Consider the following 16,914-nt stretch of genomic DNA (forward strand, 5'->3'; position numbering starts at 1 on the left):
TTTCCACTTGGAGAATTTTATGATGATTTTCAGCTCCAAGCAAGAGCTGTGACAGGCACAGGGTTAGTACCCAGTGGAAAGTCCCTTTTTACCTAGTCCCTGATGAGGTCGCCGGTGAGGTTTTAGGTTTGTCCCCCTCACAGAGCCTGACTCAGCCCAGACTGACTGTGTCCTCAGCTCTATTTGCCACCACACAGCTCTGACATCTCCATGGTAGGGTGCTGAGACACACCCTGAAAGGCTAGGCTAAGGCCCTGCATACGGGAGTGTTGGGTGGCTTGGGACAAAGGAGGTTAGTTGTGCAGAGTTGCCACCTCTATAGATACCTCTTCTCTGGGCTCGCTACCGCCAAACACCAGACAGGAAGTGGATATGAACTCAGATGCATCTCCTGTGAGGCCGTGCCACTGGCTGAGACAGCCGCTCAAACAGAAGTCACCGTGATAAGTGGTGGCGTGGGGTGGGGGGAGGGTCAGGGGAGAGAGCAATGACTAGGTCATTTCTGGCATTTTAACACTGAGGCAATGACAAACAGCCACAGCAGCCAACGCAAAACCAAAGGGTGAGGAGCAGCATCCACATTTCCCTCTCACTCAGCCTCACACTTAAGTCCTGTGATACCACAACCCTCCTGCAAACATCCCTGAGCTACTGAACTCTGGACACTTAAGAACCCCAGCCCAACTGCCATCCAATGAGGATGGGCATGGGAATGGCGTCTTGGAACTTGGCCGCAGTCGTTGTGGGTGCAGGCTCTGGCAGAGGGCACTTGGCCTCAAACTGCATGACAGTTACAGTGTCTCCACAGAGGACTACATCAGAAGTCCCAACTACTTGGAACCAGAGCCGAACTGTCTTCAGACATACCAGAAGAGGACATCCAATCTCATTACAGAGGGTTGTGAGCCACCATGTGGTTGCTGGGATTTGAACTCAGGACCTCCGGAAGAGCAGTCAGTGCTCTTATCCACTGAGCCATCTCTCCAGCCCACATTTTTTACTCTTAGTTGGCATGCAATAGCAACTGGGGCCTGGCTTTCCAAGAAGCTATAAAGCTTTCAGCAGACACACAAGGCTCCCAACTCTCCCTTTGTTCCCATAGTCTCCAGGCTGCCAGATTCTAACATGGACTTCTTTAGCAGTTCAGATGGATAGAGGGCTGTTGGGACAACTCAGCAGGTATAGGTGCTCGCTTGCTTGCTCTACAAGTCTCATCTTTGGAACCCACATGAAGGTAAGAACTGACTCTGCCTCCATTTGCATCCTGTGGCTTATCCTGAGTTGAATCTCTCAAAACATGCAAGAAGAGGTTTGAATAAGACTGGCACCCAGAGCCACCTCAGTCTGGGCTCTGCTTGCTCCTACAAGAGTCCTGTCTATCAGGGTGAAGGTCAACACCTCTCCGGTGTGACTCCCACTCCATCACAGGGCTATTACATTACAGCTGGAATGGAAGGACTCAGCCGACAGGACAGGGAGAACCCTAAATGGCCCACAGTTTCTGTCTCTCTTGTAGTAATGAAACTTTGAGTATGAGCAAATATCTTATTTAAACATTGAGAGGGAGAACACTAGCAGTTAATGATGAATCATTTAGAAAGGGACTCTCTAGGGAGACAAAGAGATAGCTCCATGGTTTAAAGGCACTAGCGGTTCTCCCAGATCTGAAGTTTTAGTTCCTCAGATCCTTTTGGGCAGCTCCAGGGGCTCTGGCGCCCTCTTCTGGCTTCTGTGGGATCCTGCGTTCACGTTCTTCATACAGACCTATATGCACATATCTTTTAAATTAAGTTTTTTAAAAAATAAACGAAATAAGAAATAAAAATGGATCTGTAGGGGATGTTTAAAAAGATACACCTTTAATCAACTTCTGTTTCCTAAGCTCCTTGGGTGGAAATGACTGTTTCGTTGAGAGATCTCTCTATTCAGGCAGCCTCTGACCTTGGCTTGCCTCTCATATCATACTGACACCAAGCAGTCTGAGTGTCGTATGACCACCATTCTTAATAGATGTCATCAGGGGTCCTCACTGTCTGAGCTTCAGTGGAAGGTTGGGTTTATGGTCCCCCTGTCCCAGCACAGACGCTTGAACTTGCTATGTAGCTGAGGCAGGCTTTGAACTCATCCTCCTGCCTCTGCCTCCCAAATATTAAGATTACAGGCATGTAATAGGATTACCTATTACCCTCAATTTATTTGTTCTTTTAATTCATTCATTAATTAATTTTTGTTTGTTTGTTTGTTTTGAGACAGGATCTCAGTAGGTAGCTGTGGCTGTCCTGGAACTCACTATGTAGTCTGGGTTAGCCTTGAACTCACAGAGAGATCTGCCTGTCTCTGTCTCCCGAGTGCTGGATATACTGTTTAACAAAAATAATCAGCAAACCACAAGTCAACACCATCCTTGTGAAGAAAGAGGTGCCACCCTGGCAGGCTCTGTCCTCTTTCTACAATGCCCCTGCATCAGAGTGGAGCCTTTAGAAAAATCCAGCCTTTAGAAAAATCCCCTTGGTTTTATATTAACTTTCCCACCTGTGTCTCCATTCCTAAACCATGAAGCATGACTTTGCCTGTTTGAGAAGTCTTCCTTCCTTCCTCCCTCCCTTTCTCCTTCCCTTTCTCCTTCCCTTTCTCCTTCCCTCTCTCCTTCCCTCCCTCCCTCCCTCTCTCCCTCCCTCCCTCCCTCCCTCTCTCCCTCCCTCCCTCCCTCCCTCTCTCCCTCCCTCCCTCCTTCCCTCTCTCCCTCCCTCCCTACTGTACTGGGGATTGAACTCAGGGCCTTGTACATACCAGGTAGTGCTGACATCTGGCTATAACCTCAGTCCTATTTAGAAAGCTGCTTCTTTGGAGGTCCTCTCTTCCCAGGTGTGTCACGTTGAAACCAAGATTAGCTACACACGCACGGATATGCACATGCACATACATATGCACACGCACACACACACACATGCACACACATGCATACACATACACACACACACACACACACACACACACACACATTAAAAACCTGACCAGTGTTCTGCATGTGGGCTCATTTGGGGTTTTTATGAACTCAGAATATCCTGATGAGTTATGTGGCTGATTTTATCTTCTCGGGTTTTTTTTTCTTTCTTTTTTTAATCTTCTCTGTTTTTGTATTGTTTTGTTTTTCCTTCCTTACTGTGCATCTTAGACCTCAGGACAGCACCATGTATGTATGTATGCATGCATGTGTGTATATGTATGTGTGTATATGCATGTGTGTATATGCATGTGTGTATGTGTGTGCATGTGTGTGTGTGTGTGTGTTGGTGTTAGTGCTGGACATCAAACCCAGGTTTGCCCGTGCTGAGCAAGCTCTCCGCCTCCCAGCCTCCTCTGCTCCTAGGACCCCTGCAGCTGTGGTGGCAGCAGGCTTCCTTATCTCATGGCCAATCTCTAGGGAAAGTTCTTGATGGTGTCAGCTGAAGGTATGATGAGGTGTTTTGGGGTTTTTTTCTTCTTCTTTCATTTAAAATATCAGATTTAGGAAGTTCCCTTCTGTTTTTGATTTGCTATTTTTAAAAAAATCTTGAATGGGTTGGGTATGATAGTGAATGGTTTTGGTTTGTTTTGAGACAGGGTTTCTCTGTATAGCTCTGGCTATCCTGAACCTCGATCTACAAACTAGGCTGGCCTTGAACTCAGAGATCTAACTGCCTCTGCTTCCTGAGGGATTAAAGGTGTGTACCACCACCATCTGGTAATAGTGAATATTTCTAATTAAGCTGAATCGGAATTATGGGCTCATGATCAGTCTGGGCTGCCTAATAAGGTCCAGTCTCAACAAACCCTAAAAAATAAAAAGTATGAATAATGTCAGATTCCAACCCACTCTTCTCTTGGATATATCGTAGTGATTGCTTGAATTTTCCACTTCACAGTGGATTGCTGGAGGATCTGTCCCTGCCATGGGTATAGTCATTTTCCTATCTTGCCTTGGTTGAATGGAGCTCAGCTAGATATTGTGTTTTCATCAGAGCTAGAGTTAGTTTGCTAATATTTTGTAAAGAAGATCAGAGGGAATGGGAAGGGAAGAGGGAGAGGAAAAAGGGAGGAAACAGAGAGGGAACGATGTATTTTTTCTTGTTTGTTGCTGAGTTTGAGGGTCTAGATTATATTTACCTCAGAAAAAGATTCAGAGTCTTCACAGGGTTTGGAGCAGCTTGGAGAGGTTCTCCTGGGAATGTTATGTAGGATTTGCCAGCAAAGCTGCCTGCACTTGCCTTTGCATTGTGGGAAAGTTTGTGAATCCAGTTACACGTTCTTCAGTGTATGGGACCTTTCAGGGTTTCTAACTCTTCTTTCAAAGTTTTTAATGACATTCTACGTACTTATTTTGTGTGCATGTGTGTACACAACTTGTACCACAGTGTGTGTGTGTGTGTGTGTGTGTGTGTGTGTGTAGGCTGGAGGACAACTTCAGAGGGGTGGTTCTCTTTTCTATCATGTGGGTTCCAGGGACCTAACTCAGGTCAAGCCACGCTTAGTAGCAAGCACCTTCGCCTGCTCTGCCATCTCCCCAGGCCTTAGTTATTTTTAACTGATTTCTACCTTGGTGACGTCATGCTAGAGGGACAGTATGGACAAGTGAAGTCCTTGGGAATCTGTTGAGATTTATTTATTATCAATAATATAATAATGAATATGAGCCATATTTATAAATGTGCTAGGAGTGCTTAAAACCACGTGTCTTCAAATCCTGTCTCCTGATTTGTATTGTTCATTCAATTTAGTTCATTAATTTAGTTTATTAATTTAATCCTTCCGTTCTTCTATACCACGTTGTAATCTTTCTAACAAGCTGAAAAGGTGTCTTAAAACTATTGTATTGATTGTATGTATTGTATGTGTTGATTCTGCCATATTGTTAACTTTTGCTTTATACTTTTCAGGCTCATGATAGGAGTAGAAATCTAATGCTATCATGTTCTTTTAGTAAAATTAACTTTCACTGTTCTCTCGACCTCCCTGAGTACTTTTTGCCTAATGTCTCTTCTCAGTAGAAGTACCTACATCCTTCTAAACATTGATTTATTTACTTTTTATTTGTGTGTGTGTGTGTGTGTGCGCGCGTGCGTGCGCGCACGAGTGCGTGTGCCGGTGGCCACAGAAGCCAGAGGAAGGCATCCGGTCCTCTGGAGGTTATGAGCCTTCCCATATGGATGCTGGGAACCCAACACCGGCTCTCTGGAAGGCTTTAAGTGCTCTTAAACACTGGGCCAGCTCTGCAGCCCAGCTTGCTTCCTTCCTTCCTTCCTTTCTTCCTCTCTTTCTTCCTTCCTTCCTTTCCTCCTTCCTTCCTTCCTTTCTTCCTTCCTTCCTTCCTTCCTTTCCTCCTTCCTTCCTTCCTTTCTTTCTTCCTTCCTTTCTTTCTTTCTACTAGTATTTATATCTTCTGACTTTAAATCTTTTGTCTCTTTTTATGTTTTAGAACTATCTCTTTTTGTAATTGTCTCCATCTAATCAGAAATAAGTTTTCTTCAACTGGAACATTGGGTCCATTTACATTTCATATAAACATAAGTATAATGCGTGCATGACATAAATACTTGGAATTAACCCTATTGCCTTACACTGTGTTATGAATCTTACTCACCCTTTCCTCCTTCTCGGCTTCTAAAAGTTATTTGTGTATATTTCAGCATCATATTTGCCTTTTGAATTTAAAATGACAGCTCAGTTCCTAGTCCTTTACTGCAACCTTTTCTGTCTAAAGTGCCAGATAATAAATACTCTAGCATTTGTGGCTCTCAGAGTGCCCTCATGTCAAGGGTCTGTTTAGTGACTCTCCTCCCTTCCTGGCCCTGGGCTTGACTTCTGTCTTGCTCATATAGAAAGTGCTGGAATGTAAGGACACGTGCATATCTGCAGGTGTCCTTGGCACTGAGGTGGCTTCAGTGGCTTTGTTAAGTTCCAGTTCTCCAACCCCCTTCCAGCTCTTTAGCATCGTTCTAAGTCCAGCAGAAAGAGGAGGCTGTCCATTTCCAGAAATGGAAATCTCGCAGTTAGTTTTTACATTCCTGGAGCTTGAGGCTGCAAAAGGATACATTCATTACATTGCCGTCTTGTGTTACATTCCATAAATCATGTTGCTGTAACACTGTTGTCTACCTACCCGTGGGCTGTGGCCACCCATCCATGGGCCACAAGCATGCTGTGCCTTCTGAGGTGATATGATTAGAAGTGAGTTATCGTGGACATGAGTTTACACGGCAGGCGTAAAGCTGAAGAGGATCTGGGGAGGCAGGATGGTGGATCACACAGCTCAGGGACCACTCCTGTTTACTTGTCCTAGGACAATTGCTCTGAGGTCCCTCCTGCCCCTTCTCCCATGGTTTAAGAATTAAGAGTAGTGTGTTGACAGGCTCTGAGCTTGAACTTGGAAGTCAGGTTGGCCTGGTGGGATCTCAGCTTCCCTGCTTGTTGGCAGTGTGACCGGGACCTTCCACACTGCCTTGACCGGATCTGCATCAAGCAGTTTGATCATAGCAGGAACTGGCTCAGAAAACTGCAGAGAGAATTTGTGAAGTGATTCGTCTTTAAGGGGGTGCTACTGTGGGCTTTGTGTTTCAAAACCCGCTTTTAAAAGATGTTATGGGGGCTGGAGAGATGGGTCAGCTGTTAAGGGCGCTGGCTATTCTTCCAGAGGTTCTGAGATCAATTCCAAGCAACCACGTGGCGGCTTACAATCATCTATAATGGGATCTGATGCCCTCTTTTGGCATGCAGGCATACAACCAGACAGGACACTCATATACATCAGTCAATTAAACAGCAATAGACATTATACTAGATATCTTTGTGCCTTTGAGGTCAACTGGAGCCAGGGGCCATTAACCGTCACTTGGGCCGTTTTCATCTTGCAAGAGTCATCTGAAAGATCACACACTGAGATCCAGAGGGCATGGATTCAGCTAAGGCCACCTACCAGGCATCCAGGGAAGCAAGAGTCCAAGCTTTCAGTTCTGCTTCCATTGATGCTGTCAGCTGTGGCCTAGTCTGTACTGTCCAGGGCCTCTATTTCCCCACTGGTCAACTAAGAGGAAGGGGCTAGTCATTCCTTCTGTAGGGTAAAAGGACCAGAAAAAACCCTGACCCTGACTTGACACAAAGCCCAAGACCAGGGCAAAAAAAAAAAAAAAAATTCTACCAATCCCTGAACACAGAGTTCCACCAATCCCAGAGCTTGCCCCAAGATTAGGCCATAGAATCCCTTCAATCCTTGAGCATGAAATCCCATCAATTCCTAAGCTTGCTCCAAGATCAGGCCCCTCCCCCAAGAAATCCTATATAAGACCTGCTGGCTGCTCAGTTCCCTGCTGCTTCTCACCCCAGCAAAGGCAGCCACCCTCCTGGATTTTTACCTCCCAATAAACTTTTCGTGTGAGGTTGGTTGTGTGGGGATGACTTTGTAGTATTCTGTGGCTCCCAATTGCCAGGATACGTCTTGGAGCAGAGCTACAACCCTTTTCCTGGGGAACCCCACCCCACCCCCCTGCTGGAGCAGAGCTGTATACACTTACACTGTCCCCAGCTTCCAGCTCCATCTGACCCCTGGGAACCAAGTTCTAGGTCCACTCAGGGAGGTTAGTGGGATTGTGGCCACCAGGGTAACCCTTAGAACCTTACAGGGGCTGTGGCATGGGCAGTGGACAGTGTGGAGCTGCTGTCCCCCAATGCGCAGGGCTTGAAGAGAACCCAGTCTCAGCTCTGCCACACCCATAGCACGTTTTATAGGGTGTTACCAGCTCACAGGAGCTTCTCCCAGGGCGTGGACCTGGCACCCTGGGACTTGGTGCTCCGTGGAAGCTGGGAAGCCATTAGCAGGTACTGCCCCCTCTCCGGGTCTCTGAACAATTCTAGGTCCTGAGATCATTAGGACACTGGGATCTGGCTTCTGCTTGGGCCTCCCACCAGCCTCGCCCTTTCTAGACTGTTTCTGCTCAGTGAAACGTCACTGTGAAAGTGTAGATGATCCTCAAGAGTCCCCGCAGGCGAAAGTGTAACCATCCTTTGAGCTTGGCCCTGGTCTCCATTTCCCATCTGGGGATGGAGAGGAAGACATATTGAGTGTGTGTGTTTGGATCAAAGCTGCTCCAGCTGCCTGACCTCTCTGGGCCTCATGTTGTCAGTGAACTGCCCCTTCCCACCCCTGGTCGCCATGGGGCTCCTGGAGGTCATTTACCCACAGCTTGGTCCAGGATCTGTGCTTAGCAAGGCAAAAGTAGCCTAGTCCATCCTTCTAACAGACTCACGGCTAGAACCAGTTCATGGAACTAGAGGGCCTTGGCTTCAGAGCTCTGGAGTAGATTCTGGAGGCTTCTCAGGCAGGAACTTCTTGTACATGCCCAGATCCTGCCCTGCCTTCAGACCAACGGCCAAATTACTTAGGGTTCTCAGGCTACAGGCAGGTAATTGCTTTATTAGTAAAACACAAAGGGTTTAATGAGCAATTAATTAGTAGGTGGTGATTGCTAGAACCACTCATTTCTAGTCGGACTAATCTTATTAGCCACTTAGGGAAAGCTGATGTCAATGGGTTTGTATCCCCCAAGATCCTGTGGGAAACGAAGGGCAATGGTTTGTCAGTCTAGAAGGCCCATGGGAGACCAGGAAGTGTGCTTGCTAAACCTGCCTCTCTCAGTCCGCACACAGAGGCAATGTCACTGTGCCCATTGTCACATGAATGACAATGTGGGAGGGTTCATCTCCTTCTCCAGGGTCATACAACCAAGTGGGAATGGCTCCTAGTCAGTCTCATTCCAAAGTTCCCCTCCCCTCTTTGCAGTAGAGTCTCATGTAGCCTCAAACTCGCTAAGGCTGATCTTAAGCTTCCCATCCCCCTGCTTCCACCTCCTGCATCCTGGGATGACGTGTGTGTGTGTGTGTGTGTGTGTGTGTGTGTGTGTGTGTGTGATCATGTCAAGTGGTGTTTTCCCTTGAGGCCTCTCAAATTCCTTCTCTTTCCTTTGATGGCTGGTCATTAGGGAGATATTTCCCAACTCCCTTTTTTAGCCACAAAAGAAGCCCTTGGGACTTCAGACCTCTGAGGCAGGCTGCCCCCATAGCCCTCTTCTGTTGCTTAGCTTCCAGCTTCTACCTGCAATTCCCAGACTCTTTGTTTATTCCCTCACCCAGGGCAGAACGTTGAGTCACACTCACAAGATTAACTTAAGAAATTTAAATATTATTGTATCTGTGTAGATGCATCACATGACTGCCTAGTTCCTGCAGAGACCAGAGGAGGGCATCAGGTCTCCAGGAACTGGAGTTTCAGATAGTTGTTAGTCACCATGTGGGTGCTGGGAATCGAACCTAGGTCCTCTGGAAGAATGTCTAGTGCTCTTAACCATTGAGCCATCTCTCCAGCCCTGAGATTAACTTTAACATTTATTTTTATCATTTTAGTATGTGTGTGTGTGTGTGTGTGTGTGTGTGTGTCTTCCTCACACAAGAGGGTGTAGGAACCTGGGAGGTTGTGAGTTGTCCAAAAAATGTGCTGGGAATTGAACTCATTTCTGTGCAAGATTAGTACTTACTCTTAATCATCACTCCAGTCACACTACTAATGTTCTTAAAATTATGGTTTGTGTGTGTGTGTGTGTGTTTGTGTGTGCACATGCCATGGCGCAGATGTTGGATATGGGGGTGAATTTTAGGAGTCTGTTCTGTTTCCACTGTGTGAGTCCCAGGGATCAAACTCAGGTTGTCGGCTTGGTGGCATGGGCTTTGTCCACTGAGCCACCTCATTGGCTACAAGATTAACTTTTAATTTTAGTATTATGATTAACTTCTTTAATTATGACCCATGTCCCAGATTACTTAAACTGGGGAGATATTGTGTTTTCTTTTAAAAAGCAATTGTTTTTTAATCAGACACAAAAATATCAACTAGACATGATGCTTTTAACCCCAGAACTCAGGCACGAGGGCAAAAGGATTGTTAGGAGTCTGTGGCCAGGCTGGGTTATATAGTGGAACAGAACAGAATAACAGCAGCAGCAGCAGCAACAAGAGAAACGACTCAGAAGGTAATGTCAGGTAAATGTTTAACAGGTTTTAATCTCAGCTTTAGGAGAAGCGGTCAACATGGAACTTATTTTTGGTTTTTGTTTGTTTTTTTAAGATTTATTTATGCCAGGCAGTGGTGGTACATGCCTTTAATCCCAGCACTTGGGAGGCAGAGGCAGGTGGATTTCTGAGTTTGAGGCCAGCCTGGATTACAGAGTGAGTTCCAGGACAGCCAGGGCTACACAGAGAAACCTTGTCTCGAAAAGAAAAAAAAAAAAAAAAAAAAAAAAAAAAAAAAAAAAAACAAAAACAAAAAAACAAAAAAAAAAGATTGATTGATTTATTTATTTTATGCATATGAGTACACACTGTAGCTGTAGAGATAGTTGTAAGCCTTCATCTGACTGTTGGGAATTGACTTTTTAGGACCTCTGTTCGCTCTGGTCAACCCCGTTCATTCTGGTAGACCCCACTTGCTCAGTCCCTGCCTGCTCCGTCCCAAAGATTTATTTATTATTATAAATAAGTACACTGTAGCTGTCTTCAGATGCACCAGAAGAGGGTGTCAGATCTCATTACGGGTGGTTGTGAGTCACCATGTGGTTGCTGGGATTTGAACTCAGCACCTTTGGAAGAGCAGCTGATGCTTTTACCCGCTAAGTCATCTCTCCAGCCTCAACATGGAACTTGTTGAGGTGATCTAGGATGAGTCTTCTCTGGCCTAGGAGACGCATTTCCATGAGGGACATATTCAAGCCTTCAGACTCATAGGGCTGTTTGTCCCGCAGCCCTCTTCCTCCTCGTCCATCATCCCAGAGCAGGCCCTTGGGGGAAGTTAACTCTCCACCACAGCCAACGGTTGGTACTGCTGGGCTGCTCACTTCTCTGAAAAATGTTATCAGCCATCTGCACCCATATGTTTAGAATGATCACAGTTGCCTGTTGGGGAAGGGGAGGGAGACGGACTGCTCAGGAAACAGGAGCTCCTGAAAGACGGACATATCTTGATTAGGTGAGGGTCCTGGTTGCACAAGCAATACACATGCTGAGTCACTGCGCTGTGGCTTGTGCAAAACCAACGTAAAATGTAGAAGTTTTAAGGCAGACAAGTCAAGATGATTTGAGAAGCCAAACCCAAGCTACAACCTTGAGTTGTACTTCTGAGTTGGGAACCCTGTGCTCAGCTGCACTCTGGCCAGGCTAGCTCTCACTGAGTTGTTATTCCAGCTGTCCCCAAAGCCAGGGTTGGCAGAGTTCCACCATGTGCCAATCTTGACAGGAGTGCCCAAAGTGTCAGAGAGATGTCTGTCAAAGGGGCATCATGTCGGTGGGAGAGAATGGCTTTGTCATAGACGGGTTTGGGAGAGCTGCTCTCCAACAGAAGCAAATAACAAATCCTAGTTCATGTGACAAGCACATTCAGACACTCCAGTGACTAAAAAAAATGCAATGGTGTTAAAATATATAAGATTTAAAAAATATTAATATGTAAATATAATATAAATATAAAATATTTATATAATATTTTTAAAAAAACCTGCTGCACCTCACTCTGGCTCCACCCTTCTCTGGGCCTAGTCCCCTCTCAGTGATGTGGTACAAGGAGGTGTAGGTAAGTCTCAAAGGCCACCCGCTCTGCCCACTGAGAAGTCCCTCCTTTTTGAAAAAGCCAAGAAAATCAGGGGTCATCTGAGTGTATGACACTCCGAAAGTTCGATGATAAAGACATATGAAGAAACTAGGCATAGAGTAGGTTGTGGGAAGGTGTGTTAAGGAATTAAGGTTGTAACATGCAGAAGGCTCTAGGAGTCAGTGGGGGATATTATAAGAGGTCTAATTAAAATGGGCAAAAGATGCAAATTTGCATTTCACAGAAGAACATGGATGATGAACTTAGGAAAAGATGTTCAGTCACATGGGGTGATGTGAGTTAGAAAATGCACAGCGTAAGATGTGTGCAGTGGAAGGTCAGGAGGTCAAGGTCATCCTCAGCAAACGAGAGAGATCAAGGTCAGTCTCAGCTACAAGATACCCTGTCTCAAAAAATAAGCAACCAAACAAAAAGCCAAAAAGAAAACGCAGAATGAACATACCCGGGATTGATATGACTCAGTTAAAGCTATCTTATGGCATTCGTGGCTGGGTTCTAGATGTGACTGCATTTTAATAAAAGCTCTAATTACACAACATCTGTGGCCTACTCATCTCTTTTAGAAATGCTTCTGTCAGAAAGAACCACTGTTCTGCCTAAAAAGACCTGCCAATTGCTGCAAAGTGCGGTACACTGGATGTGAAAACTGCCTGGTGTAACTAATTTTACATTCCGTGCACTGAAATCCTTGCACCAACTAAAAAAGGATGACCTAGAACTTTCTGTGTTTGTGTGGACTGGCAGGCATTATACCATGGCAAGCAAGGAGAGAAAGTGACTGCCTGCGTTAAGGGTTAATAAGAGCAGTGCCCCTTAGTGGCCACGCACTGCATATACCAGGAGCCCGGAATTATTTCTGTTCTGTAGTTGGAGAAACTTGGACCCAGAAGGATTAAGAAATTTGCCCATTATTTATTTATGTATGTGAGTACACTGTAGCTGTACAGATGGTTGTGAGCCTTCATGTGGTTGTTGGGAATTGAATTTTTAGGACCACTGCTTACTCCGGACAGTGGTGGCACATGCCTTTAATCCCAGCCCTTGGGAGGCAGAAGCAGGTGGATTTCTGAGTTCGAGGCCAGCCTGGTCTACAGAGTGAGTTCCAGGACAGCCAGGGCTACACAGAGAAACCCTGTCTCGAAAAACAAAACAAAACAACAAAAGCGACAACAACAAACCCAAAAAAAGAAAAAAAGAAAAAAAAAGAAATTTGCCCAAAGCCAAATATCTATCTGCTCATTAACAGAGAGAGAGAGACCAGCCATGCAACCTGATTGCACAAGTTGAACATGTAACCTTGAGTGTGGCTTTCCAGACCCAAAGAGGTCTGCGACTGGCAGCAATGTCACAAACCAACACTGGAGAGTATGGTCACTTAAACAAACATCTTTACCAACAGACTTAAAACCTAAATTAATAAAGAGAGCTTACAGTAAAAAGTCTGGGTTCTCAGCAAGCCCCTCCACACACTTGTGGCCTTTGTGGCTGCCGCTAAGCAGTAAAGAACGCCTAGCCTGCTATTTCTTGAATTCTTGCCTTTCGACTGGAGCTATCAACTTCTACAAGCACTCCAGAAAGCCAGCTTACTTCCCCTTCCTGTTGTCGCCTTGCTTTGTAAGAGTTCGGTGCGGCAGACACTCCTGCATGGACCTTGGACTTGGGCATTTGCAACCTTGATTCCAAGATGAGTTCAAAGTCAAGGACTCTGGCCCTTGATGGGATCCGTGTAGAGGGAGAAGCTGGCCTACCTGCTCCCTAGCCCATGCTGTTTCCTCTGAGTAACTCAGCCTGCAGTGGCTCTGCAGAGCTGTGCGAGTGCCCTGGCTAAGAACCCGGGAGAGGCTGGCAAAGTCTGGCTGTTACTCAGACATGAGGGCAGGTGTGTTTGAAAGAGCAGGTGAAGCCAGTAAGCATTTTATTCTCCTCCGTTGGTCTACACATTACCCCAGGGCTTTCTGCACATCTGGCTTTCTGGATCACAGGCCCTGGATCTCCAGAGAAAGGTGAGCCAGTGACTGAAGCCAGTGGAAGGCTTGTACCTGGCACCCAAGGTTTTGGGGGAGAAAGAACTGCTTTTCCATTGCCAAGCCCTGAGTCACCTGATAGGAACACTTCAAATGACAGGATCGGCACTGGGCACCAATTCAAACCTGTTAAGTCAGAGGCCAAGCTAGATGGCAAACTGCCCAGACAGGACAGTGATTGGCAGAGGCCACACACCAGCTGAGGGCACAGGAGTCCTTAGAACCTCTTTATCTTAGGGAAGAATGTGGGTCCTGTTTGTAGCTTTGCACATCGAGAGGCCCTGTACTCTTTATGTTACAGACTCCACCTCTCTGTGCCTGTGCATCCTAACCTGTACAACAGGTAGATAGGCGAGCACAGGTGAGAACTGAGGACTCCGGTTTTGAAATTCTGAATTGAGGCTGGCTCAGGCGTAAAGTATTTGTCTAACGCACACGAGATCCTGGCTTCTATCCCCAGCACCATGAACAATAAATAAATAAATACATGTAAAAAGAAACAATACTGACTGAGGAAGATTCTTGTCGCTGTGCTAGGTGGACTGTTACTATGGCTACGGTAACACCCAGAAGGTGATTGTCAGACAGAGAATGGTCTGGACTGTTTAGGGTGAGTATAGCCAGGCAGGGTACCAGGTCTACATCTTTACTTTGCTCTCCACCCCAAGATATGCCTTCATCTGGGCTTATGGCCAACAACATGTGTTCTTATTCAGATGGGCAATTTGGGGGAAGATAGAAATGCATGGCTCTTTGAAATTTTTTTTAGAATATTTATAATGTATATATTGTATATGTGTGTTTGGCCACACATACCATGTGCACGTGCAGGTCAGAGGTCAACTTATGGAGATGGTTCTCTCCTTCTCCCATGTGGGTCCCAGGCTGTCAGTGGTAGCAACTACATTTAACCCTGATCCCTCTCACTGCCTAGGCCCTCTTCTGTTCAGGAGTGGGGAGCCCAGCAGTGCAGACTCAGCTTCCAGGGGGAGCCTGTTGTTCAGTGCTCAGTCACTTGGTCACCCTTAACTGCAAGGTGACCTAGCAAAGGGAGTTTGGGCCCAGTTGTAAAACAGGGGTTCTACTTCTCACAGTGGTGATGGCATTGGGAAGCAGCCAGCATCGACACTGACTCTAGAAAGTCCCATTTGGAGCTGGGGCTGGGTTCTGCCTTTAGATGAACTCCATTTGACTTCCAATGGCTTTCTATCCTTCAACCACTGCCAAATTTCTAATAACTGGATTTTTCAGATAAAAATCACATTTCTAACTTCTCTGGCAAAAACTGAGGACCAGACTACATGCTCCCATATTTACTGCAGCGAACATCCTCTGAGCTGGGGACTGCTATCAACACACTGGGCTGTCTTGTTCATGTTCTCTTCCCGCTCCTGCTGGCTCCACCTCCTTGCACTGGGCCATTTTTGTTGCCTGGCCCATGAGCATCACGGTTTGTAATTCTTGCCCCAGTACAGCTGCCAGCATCCAGAGACAAAGAAATTGAGGCCAGAGAAATAAGAGACCAACCCCCAGGAAGACTCAGCATGCCTCCTGCCTCACAGGACACCCCAGGTCCAGCCAGGTACTTCTGTGCCTGGGACGAAGGACGTCCTCTCGTGGATAAACGGAGGCTTGGGTCTGGTCTCCAACCTGAATTCTGTCCTTTTCTAAACAGAGCAGGTAACAATAGTTCTCCAAGCCTCAGGTTCAGACTTTATCTTTGGCAGGGCATTCCTCGGAGCTCAAGGTGGGGACAGTGAATGTCCACCTGTGTCTCCTAACTAGACCAGATGTGACATGACCTCAGGACGCAAAGAGAGCAAAGGTCTGCCTCCCCGTGTGACGCGGAAAGTCTGTGGCTACCAGGTCTGTGTAAGCTGCAGTTTCTTTCCTCTGTGGTTGTGGCAGCACCATGGTGCTAAAGCTGTGGCAAGAACAACCTCTGACAGGCTGTGGGAAGCCCTGAATACACAATGTCCTCTTGGATATAGAAGCAGAGCTTCAGGCCTTACCATTCTCTGGCCTCCTGTGGCTGCCTCCTGGGGATTTAGTTATGGTCCAGGTTGGTACAGCCTTGGGGAGACCCAGCTTTCCTTTTGAGTCAGCTATTTTAAGGAATGACATTTCAGAACTAGGCTCAGCCCTCGATGCATCCCCACATCTGGTTTTGGTCTCTAGAAAACCTGTGTACCTAGAGACTCATGAGTTTTGTTTTGAACAAACAACATTTGCACAGCCACAATGGAAATAATTCTAACGTGGTTTTTAAACAGCACCCACAGTCCTGGCCCGTGGTTCTGCATCCTGGCAGCGTTGCCTGAGCCCTTGTGACAACTGGGGCACTGCATGGTGGGAAAAGACAGGCTTAGACAGGAAAGTTGAGGCCCCAGTGGTAGGTCACCTCCTTAAGGTCACTTGAACCCAGTTTGAGAATCTGCCCCGTACTGCTCCTCAGAATGTCTCTCCTTGCCCCACACTACTAACTGTCCTCAGGCCTTGGCTTAAATACTATACCTCTTGCTATCTAGAGGGTTTCCAGGGTCCCTAGGTACCAGCCCTGCCTTGGAGGAGAAATACTCTCGAGACAAAGACATACATAGCCTTTGTGGTTTCTATTTCTACTGAAGTTACCACTGTAGTAAGCATGCTGTTGTTGATGATCATGTGACCAAATGTCCCCATTTGCCTAGAACCAAGCAGTTTCTTAGAATGCAGAACTTTTCAGGCAAGGACAATCCTGGATAGAATGAGATAGTTGGTTCCCTCAAGGTGAAACCTGGAGTGAGTTGTTTCTGGCGCTGGGCATGTAGACTATTTCTAGCTCTTTGCTTGTCAGCCTGACAGCCCTGTCATGGTCACTTGTCACCAGAGCATCCCTTCCTTGGGGTCTTCCCCAAGATGAGGAGACCAGGCCTCTAGAGTTCCTCAGAGGAGATACAAAAGACTCAAACCCATATTGTGGCCCATCTCTTATCTGAGCTCATGGGAAGCCACATGGGGAGCTGGAGAGCTCACAGAGCTGCTTGGTAAATATTTAGACCACCATGGCTTGGCTGTTACTGACTGTGAATGGACAGGAACCAGAGGGAGTTCAGTGGTAGAGGGATTGCCTAGCATGTGCTGGATTCTATCTCTAATCTCTCTCTTTCTCCTTCTCTCTCTCCCTTTCTCTCTCTCTTTCTCTCTCCCTCCTCCCCTCCCTTC

This window comes from Mastomys coucha, unplaced genomic scaffold (assembly GCF_008632895.1).
Source record: "Mastomys coucha isolate ucsf_1 unplaced genomic scaffold, UCSF_Mcou_1 pScaffold22, whole genome shotgun sequence".
NCBI classification, from domain to species: Eukaryota; Metazoa; Chordata; class Mammalia; order Rodentia; family Muridae; genus Mastomys; species Mastomys coucha.